Source organism: Amphibalanus amphitrite, unplaced genomic scaffold (assembly GCF_019059575.1).
Source record: "Amphibalanus amphitrite isolate SeventyFive unplaced genomic scaffold, NRLGWU_Aamphi_draft 000448F_arrow, whole genome shotgun sequence".
Classification (NCBI taxonomy): Eukaryota; Metazoa; Arthropoda; class Thecostraca; order Balanomorpha; family Balanidae; genus Amphibalanus; species Amphibalanus amphitrite.
This window is the reverse complement of record NW_024881942.1, coordinates 279,148-287,727: the sequence shown is the minus strand read 5'-3', so window position 1 is coordinate 287,727 and position 8,580 is coordinate 279,148. Positions and strand designations below refer to the sequence as shown.

The window sequence follows — 8,580 nt, the reverse complement described above, 5'->3', positions numbered from 1 at the left end:
TGTTATGATCAGGGCCGTTCAGAAGAGCCACACGGTGGCGGGTTGGGAGTAAGGCTGGATGACCAGCGGATTTTCTCTCCGTCGCCAGTGCCTGCGACCGCCACTCCCTACGCTAGCATCGTGGAGTGGAGCTTACGGGGAGCATTGAGGTCAATCGATGAGTAATCCTGCGGATTAGCGAATGGTAAGCTGTTGGAGAGCAGTAGTCAGCTTCGGGAACCACATCACCATGGCGACCAAAATAGGCTGAATGCACGCCCGTGATATAATTTTAAGACGCCTTGGGTATTTCCTGAACACAAATTCTCGAGGATTGTCGGCCCATCCCTCTGAATACAGGGAGCTCGGCACGTATTCTGCAGGGCAGTTTGCACTGCATTCCGGGTCGGTAATCACCCTCCGACATGCACGCGGCTGCCGCCGGGGCCGCGCCGATGCTCCCCTCGTCGGCCGGCCGCCGGCCATTAGGAGGGATATCAGCCGGTGCCGCGGAGGCCGGCGCCGTTATGAGCGGGATGAGAGCCGCGTCAGGAGAGCGGCCCGGCCTCGGAGACCCGCACGGTCAGACAGACCGCGCGTCATAAGAGACGTGATCACAAACGAGTGAGCTGGCTATACATCGCGAGTGCTTCTTGTTTTCTGACTTTGTGTGAATTTTTATAGGCTTTTATTGCATTAGTAACCATTGTGATAGTTTTAACCAGCGTCCAGGCGTTATGGGCAACATTTTAGCGAATTGTGTTTTAGGGTTAGTGCTACGTAAATTTTTGACAGTTATTGGATTGAACATGTGAACTGTTATAGGTAGATGTTCTCAAACTCGCTCAAGTATAAAATAGCACACACTTATTGCATTTTACCAATGTTTCAAGCTATCTATTGATGCTATTTCTAGACGATCCCAGGTAACAATTTTCCGGAATTATCTTCAGGGACGATTCCCATAGACAATCGAACGTCCAAAATATTCACGGACTTTCCCCAGATCACACTCAAACACAATCGTCAATAGCGTTTCCGCTGACAACCGGGCAATCACTGGCTCCAAAGCATGAACGCCCGAGTGATTGTGATTTCATTGATTAATGTTTGCTCTGTCTCGATGAAGTTCATTTGTCGTGAAGGCTCCAGTGCTGTTTCCATCCAAACCCAGAGATAGCCTCTGTCAAGGGAGACGCATGCCTCTTCGCTGAAGCCGTGGACTATGCACTGTGCAGTCTCACAGGATGTGATGTGTCACGCCAGTGTCCACAGTCTGTGACGCTTGGACGCCGGGTGAGGCACGATCCGAGCCGAGTTGAACGATGTTCCTAGTCGTGTGACGACACTTCCGTCGTCACGATGCCCGGTGGTGACAAAGGCGGGGTCGTGGCGTCTGTCTCAGACGCTGTCACGCTCGCGCTCCTCTGGAGGACGCCGGGCTCTCCTGTCCTGCAGCTCACAGTCGTGTCCTTATCACCGGAGCCCGGCGCCGGGACGGCGTGGGGCGGCAGATCAAGGCGCTCCACCTGACCGGCTCGGTGTGAGATCGCGGATATCGAGCGCCGCCCGCCGCCAGGAAAGTGATGGTGGAGAGTCGGCGACCAGCTCCGGTGACCAGCTCGAGGTGTAACGGGACCGCCGGGCGGTCTGAGAACCCTGCAGACAGACGGTGGGCCGTCTCATCAGCGTGCCGGACACGTGAATCAGTGCTCATTATCGTTACGAGCAGTCGCCGCCAGTTGAAAGACGAGATACGAGGGTCGAGTTCAAACGCTTGCTCTTGCAAGGTAAATGTTATAGATGTGGGCACCAGCACGATCGTTTCTTAGATCTGCGGAAAACTCCGGCTGGTCACTCAACCTTCCGCATTGTCAGTATGAGAAATTGACTGAGCCACAACTCGGAACTCTGGTCATTTGTGGGTTCAACAGTGCACGATACGGGAACACGTGGCAAACTGCCAATTCAAGTACTCAGAGTGGCATGACATTTGGCGTCCTGGGATTTCCTCAAACTTTGCCAGCTCTCAGTAAGTTTAACTACCTGAGGCTTGACATCGAGTCACTGTGCTCACCAGGCTGCTCAGTCAGTTACTCAATATTTCAATTGCAGCGAATCGGCAAGGGACCTTCTGTCAAAGTGTGTGCTGCATTGCTCTGACGTTTCACCCCTGCACACTCCCAGAGTTCAGACAAACGTCTATCGCTCTGTGTACCCCATTCCACGGTACCCGACCGGTCGGCCGGGGTCGTCGGTACGTCGCTCCGACCTCCAATTACACGTGGTCGCCGGCGGCGAACGTGATCCAGTAATTACCTGTTGGAGTCGGGGCCGGCTGGCCGAACCGCCCGCAGCCGTGGCCCACGGCTGACGGGCAGTCGGGCCGCAGCGCCTCACCCTCCACCGCGCGCGGCCGCCGCCACCAGACGAACAGCCGACCCACGCGCAACGGTAACGAGGAATTACAAACGGCCCAACGCGTGGAGGGCGCCCGGATGCAGCTCGGAGGAGCTCCCGTGATGAAGACGCCGGGACGAAGCCGGCAGCAGGCTGGATGAGGAGTGATTAGACTGGGGGCGTCCGTCAGAAATACTAATGATTCCTGGGTGGATGTCTTCCATTTGAATACGGGCCCGCTGTTGGTATGGAGAATTATGATAGATGAGGATGAGTACCGGGTGCCGTGAGCGAAGTCGTGCCGTTTGTGGTCCGAAATGGAGAGGCTGCCTGACGTTTGGATACGCTGGCTTTGATGTGAGCTCGAAGTAAGAGGAGAATTACAAGATCAAACTGAGGAGTTGCCTAGATCGGGGTTGAGAGCCTTGTCTGATGCCGAACAGGAGGGTGGCTATGACCCTTGTCAGATATAACGAACAGTTCGGTGATGTGTTCAGACTTTGTTCCAATCCCATTGTCTCTGGCGATTCCTGGTGGAGTGAAGTCATCCACTGATGTTTGAGTGGCCTGTCATGTCTCCTTTCTCCCGTCTCCATCACCAAGCTCGGTCTCTGTCTCCGGTTTAGTGCCATCGGCGGACTAGAAGACACTTCTGCGGTGTTCCATCCGCTCGTCTTTCAACAATCTCAGCGGTCTCGGTGTTATAACCGCCGAAATACCGCCGTTATTCGGCCAGCTGGATATTGCAGTGCCCCTAGTCGGGCAGATTCCTCCTCAAAGCACCTCGGACAGAACACGCGAAGCCTGGGCTGCTCTCCGGATTTACACGGTCAGGCCGATGGGGAGTGTTTTGCGGTCCTATCCGCGAGCTATTGTGGCTCTGGAGCTTCTTTCAAGTGTTTTTACCAAGGCTCACGGCGCGCACTGCAACAAATGGTCTGCGTTCGAATCTAAATGGGTCCGCGGGGCACCATTTGACAGACATTTACTGTCGGACGCCGGCCTTCGCTGCGATGAATTGTCCGTCCAGCACGCATATCAAGTCCTCCGGACAAGGCACTCATTAGATATCTGAACAGCGGCGTATCAGTGCGGTAAACGGCAGAATATCCCCCATCAATTACGGCGTCCGGGTTATGTATGAAGCGGTCCTGGCTCTGTGCGCAGAGACCCAGTACAATGGGCGCTACCCAGACACCCATTATTACCGAACCCTCAGCAGCTTGTCGGTAATACAAACGAGTTAACCAGTATAGCGCCTTTTGGGGCGACTAACGGAGCGAGCGAGGGGGTGAGTCTTGCACGTGCGAAATTTCGAGGGGGTACCTCCAACTGACTTGTGCAGGGCACCCTACTGACTGGTCTCTAGCGATGTGCCAAATTTGGGCACAATCGACCCAGCCGTTCTCGAGATCTGGAAGCGGCACCCTGCACGTGCGCACGTGCAAAATGGGTCCCAACTGACTTGTGCACGGCACCCTAGTAACCGGTCCCTAACTGTGTACCAAATTTGAGCGCAATCGGTCGAGCCGTTCTCGAGATCTGGAAACGACCCCTGCACGTGCGCACGTGCAGCGGCACCCCAACTCTGGCACATGGATATGCAGTGCCTAGTGGGTGCCTACCTACATGCCAACTTTCAGCGCAATCGGCCAAGTAGTTACCGAAATATTGCAACAATTACAAAAGTGACACCTCTTCGTTTTGCACGTGGCACGTGCATAAGGGGTCACCCACATGCATCGGGAATAGTCCAATACTTGGTAGAAGGAATGAAGCTACCCTACAAAAATTACCGCATGTAAATCGGTCAAGTGGTTGCTGAGATATAAGCCTCGCAAAAGCGTCCGCACGGCCGGCCGGCCGGCCGCTGATACTCAGAAATTTCCGTTATTCTACGTAAGACTCCGCTCGCTTCGCTCGCTCCGTAATCATCCCCACATGCTAAACCGATGACGTCACACTTGACTGTTGACGTCACGAACAGTGACCCTACTTTCCTCGCGCAGCTCAATGGTAAACACGGATTATGACGGCGATTTATCACTTATTTATCCCCATAACTTACAGTGGTCCTAGCGACTCGATGCGCTCGGGTGACACTGTAATACGAATGGGCGCCGATTTGCATAAACGGCTTTGTGCGGTGCAAGAGGTGTTTACGGAAAACAGCTCGCTCGGCGCTAAGTTGTGGTCGCGTTCCACAGTCGGGGCGACAGACCCGTCTCGACAATGGTCGCTCCGTGCGCGCCGAGGACAGCCGGCTGTCGGCACGAGTCGTTACGTCGCCCCTTGTCACGCGACTGAACGGCGGAATCACTAACGGCAGTGCAGACAGGAAACGCGACACAAACACGCCTTCTGAAGGCTGTTCGCGCCTTGTGTCAGACCTCGATGGTTGATACCATTTCAAACAAAGTTATTCCGGTGATAGATACAGTCCCAAAACAAGATATAGTTCAAAAATCAATGCAGTTCTCAAAACAAAAAAGATCGTATATGGCGTATACTTTCATATGAGTTATGACTCCTAACATTATGCACTTGTATTTGACAGCAATGTGTAATATTTTCCGGAAAATTAATAAATCTCCCTCTTATGCCATTTCGATACAGCCAATCACTTTTCCCCTCGTTCTCCTTATATTCCAATCCAATATGTTTCATCGTGCGGCAGTATCATTTAATTCACATTCCTTCTCGCCCATCATTTATCCAGCCGTGACCATTCCGGCAATGAATCGATTACGAGCCAGCTGCTAAACGGCCCAGTGTTAATCGCCAACGGAACACCCTCAGGGCGGGCATTGGGGAGGTCCTATTCGACTTCGGCATGCTCCGGTCTCTTGGCTGATGCGCTGTAAAATTGCACTATAGAACGTGCTGGAGTCGGTGTGGTCGCTCTCAGCTGTCGGAGTGTGCTTCGGCCGATAGTTACTGTTCGAGAGGGTCTGTTCATCAGCGTTTGATGGGACCACTGAAGGGAGGGCGGAGGGGGCGAGTGATCGGAAGATAAGTGATAGTGGAAACGGACACGGTAGGAAGAAATGAGGTGAAACGGGCTGAGGTGGATAACTGGGACAGATGGAGAGAGAGGAAGAGAGAGGAAGAAGAGGAAGAGAGAGGGAGAGGGGGACAGAGAAGAGAGAAGAGGATAGAGTGGTGGTGAGGAGAGGAAGATGAAGATGAAAACAACTGAAGAAATATTCGTCCTTGCTCCGGCCGTTGATCGTGCGAATAAATCAACTATCTCTTCCGGGCAGTCTCCTTCATCTTTGTACCGTCTGTGAGAACCACACAGCCCCCTGACATCAGGCTCGATTGCTCCGTTTTACCGAGCGAACTTCCAAATACTTTTAATCTTCTCAGCGTGGCTAGACACCTCATCACTCGCTTCATCATCCTTAGTCTCTTCATCTCAACTCATCTTATCGTTTGTTGATCTCTTTGTCTCTTCATCTTCGTCTGTCGTCGCAGAGCGCTGGCAGTATGCGTGTTCCACGCACATTCCGCCGCGCGGCAGACGAGACATTAGCGGGGCGGCAAGTGCCGAGTCCCGTGCGCCATTGGGACTAATTTATAACCGCAACTCTGGTCGATGGTTCCACTCCAGCAGAAAACAAAAACAGGGCGAGTGGCGCCGGACAGCGCAGAGGCGTCGACATCCGCACCCTACGAGCTGATGGCGTCCCACCGACCAATAATTAATGGAAAACGGGAAGAAGAGGAATCGTTAGTAAATGTCCCACTTTATAAATGTCGGAACAATAATTTACAAATTAATAGTGTTAGTTAATATCTCGAACTGCTACAAGCATTTTCACAATGTAACACGAAGCCCCTACGCCTCGACTACCGCTGTCTCCCATGAAGGGACCAGTGACAGTATTTAAGCTCGTTTCTGCTCCATTTCAGAAGAGCATCGCTTATCTTGAGAGGTTTGTGGAGCGTAGCCTAATTTGACAAAGTGGACAAGTCATCTTGCGGTTTCAGAGCGCCCGGAGAATACCCACCGCTGCAATGCTGTCTGGTTCTGTCGTGTGCGGTCTCTTATAAATGCCAGCAGGCTCTTCCACATGACACAGTTCTGACGTGTGCCTCTGCTGCCCGCATCCGCATTTGTCCAAATCTCCGCCGAGATAATTCACTGTGTCTGGAAAACTATATGATTGATGAGAAACTAATGTGGGCGCTCTCATTACCGGGGAAGGGAGGACAGCGAGAGGCTAAGTATATGGTCCGTCATATTTGGATGGCCATACGGAAGGAGCAGATTATTCATCTGACAGAGGAGGTAAAAAGGATTAGTTTTTTTTTTTTTTTTTTTTGACGAGTCAAAAGCTGTTGTGCGTTGTTTAACATCACTCCATGCATAGCCCAATCCGTCGTGAATATTATTTTGGTTCAATTTAAGTAGCTTTCCATCAAGAGGCATGGGCGTCAAAGACCATTTAATTGAGATGGGTCGGGGCTATGAAAGCGGCATTAATTTAATACATAGGAAGACGTTTTCATATCTAGGGATGTACAGTGCTTGAACGTTTATCTTGTCGATCGCATTTTTAAACTTCCTTCGCTTTGAAGATAAGCGTGTGAGACATGTTAGCAGCATGTTTTTCATCGTTGAACGATGTAGGGTATTGTAAAACAGAGATATTGTTGTAAAATATGGCATTGTTGAGGATGTTTCAACATCTGTCAGATTCTAGTGTGCGTTGCTACAAAATATCTGGCAATTCCTACAGAGCACTCCTGCGACGAGGTCTACCTAACTCCACTTTTTTTCTCAAACGCACCCAGCACCGCCATGAAACCACCCCGCCCGTTGGGGAAATCGCACCGCTCTTCCGCGGCGCTCATCATCCATTCCGGCGCTCTCATCTCTCCTCATTCACCCCGCTCTCCCATTGCTGTTCTATATGGCCCATTCCCCTTCCCCTCCGCTCCGCTCTCCGCTCCTTCTCGCTACCATCACGGACTGGCGATGCCGTTTGCCGGCGCTGTTTTGCCCCTGCTGACTGCGTCGCTGCTGACGGCCGGGGTAGATGCATCATCGGACGGACGGCGGCGGCGGCGGGTCTGAAAACGGCCCCGTGTCGGCTGATGGCTGCCATTGGGGACGGCCAGGGGTGGCTGGATGGACCCGGAGACGGCCGAGAGGAGTGGACATGACGGACGGACTGGGAGGCCAGAGATGATGTGGACAGGCGAGAGAACCGTCGGAGATCAGACAAAAGTGGGCCGAAAATGCGGGGCACGATGGAAGACGTGATCTGGGCACTAGGGTAAAATACGGAGAACTGCATTGAGCAAAAACAAAGCCGTTGTGAAACACAAGGTGTTGGAAATGAAGACTGAGCGATGTCGCTTGTGCTGCTTGAAGTCTCCATTTACCGAAATGACAAACAACAGGACCGTGCTCAAAAGATAAACTCAAAAACTCAAAAGATCTATACTTAGCCTCAGCTGACGGGGCAGGACTCTCGGCCATCACGTCACGCCTCAAATAACTTCCGCCACAGCGCGAGCGACGCGGTGGCGTCGGTCAGAAGCGATCCGCCGCGCGCGGAAGCGGAAGGACGCGCCGGTGCCGACGGTGGCTGTCGCGCCGGCGATGACAGGCCCCGGCGGCAGACGCCGAGCGGACCAGACATGTTTGTGTGTGCGCGTGTGTTATGCATGCCGCGTTGAGTGTTTGCGGAAGAACTCCAGTGCTGGGGCTACGGGCGCACAGCCTGCGGGCGGAGGCGGGGAATAGGCCCGATATCAGCTTACCTGGCGCGCCAGGCGTGGCCGCTGCGTCACTCTGCTGTCACCACTGAGTGGAAGCGACGGTCCGTGGCGCCCGAGCTCGCCACGATTGTCTCCGCGCCGCTAATGTGTCTGCGCGCCGGGTTTGCCGCCGCCGAGCTTAGGCGCCGGGACCGGCTGAATACGGGTCGGCGGCGCGGTTAGGATCTGGAAGGGAAATTGGAGACTTGTCGGGCCTCTCCCTAGGGCAGGGATGTCTGGCCTGTTCACGGTGACTGACTCGACAAGAGACGGTTGGACGCTGTCCTGCTGTCGCTGGAAGCCTACCAGGGTTGCCTGGCTGTCCGCTGAATCACCTTATACCGAATAATATATCGATCGCTTTGCCACTCGCGCCGTTCGTTTTATTCTTTTCAACACCTCCATCTATTGTCTGATTATCATCTCTTC

At 53.2% G+C, this 8,580-nt stretch overlaps 1 protein-coding gene across 2 annotated transcripts in view; it reads left to right on the top strand.

The window, feature by feature from the left end:
- LOC122391664 (hemicentin-2-like) overlaps positions 1–8,580 on the top strand; it is a 49,730-nt gene that overhangs the window by 7,030 nt on the left and 34,120 nt on the right. The gene's annotated exons all lie outside the window — the stretch shown is intronic.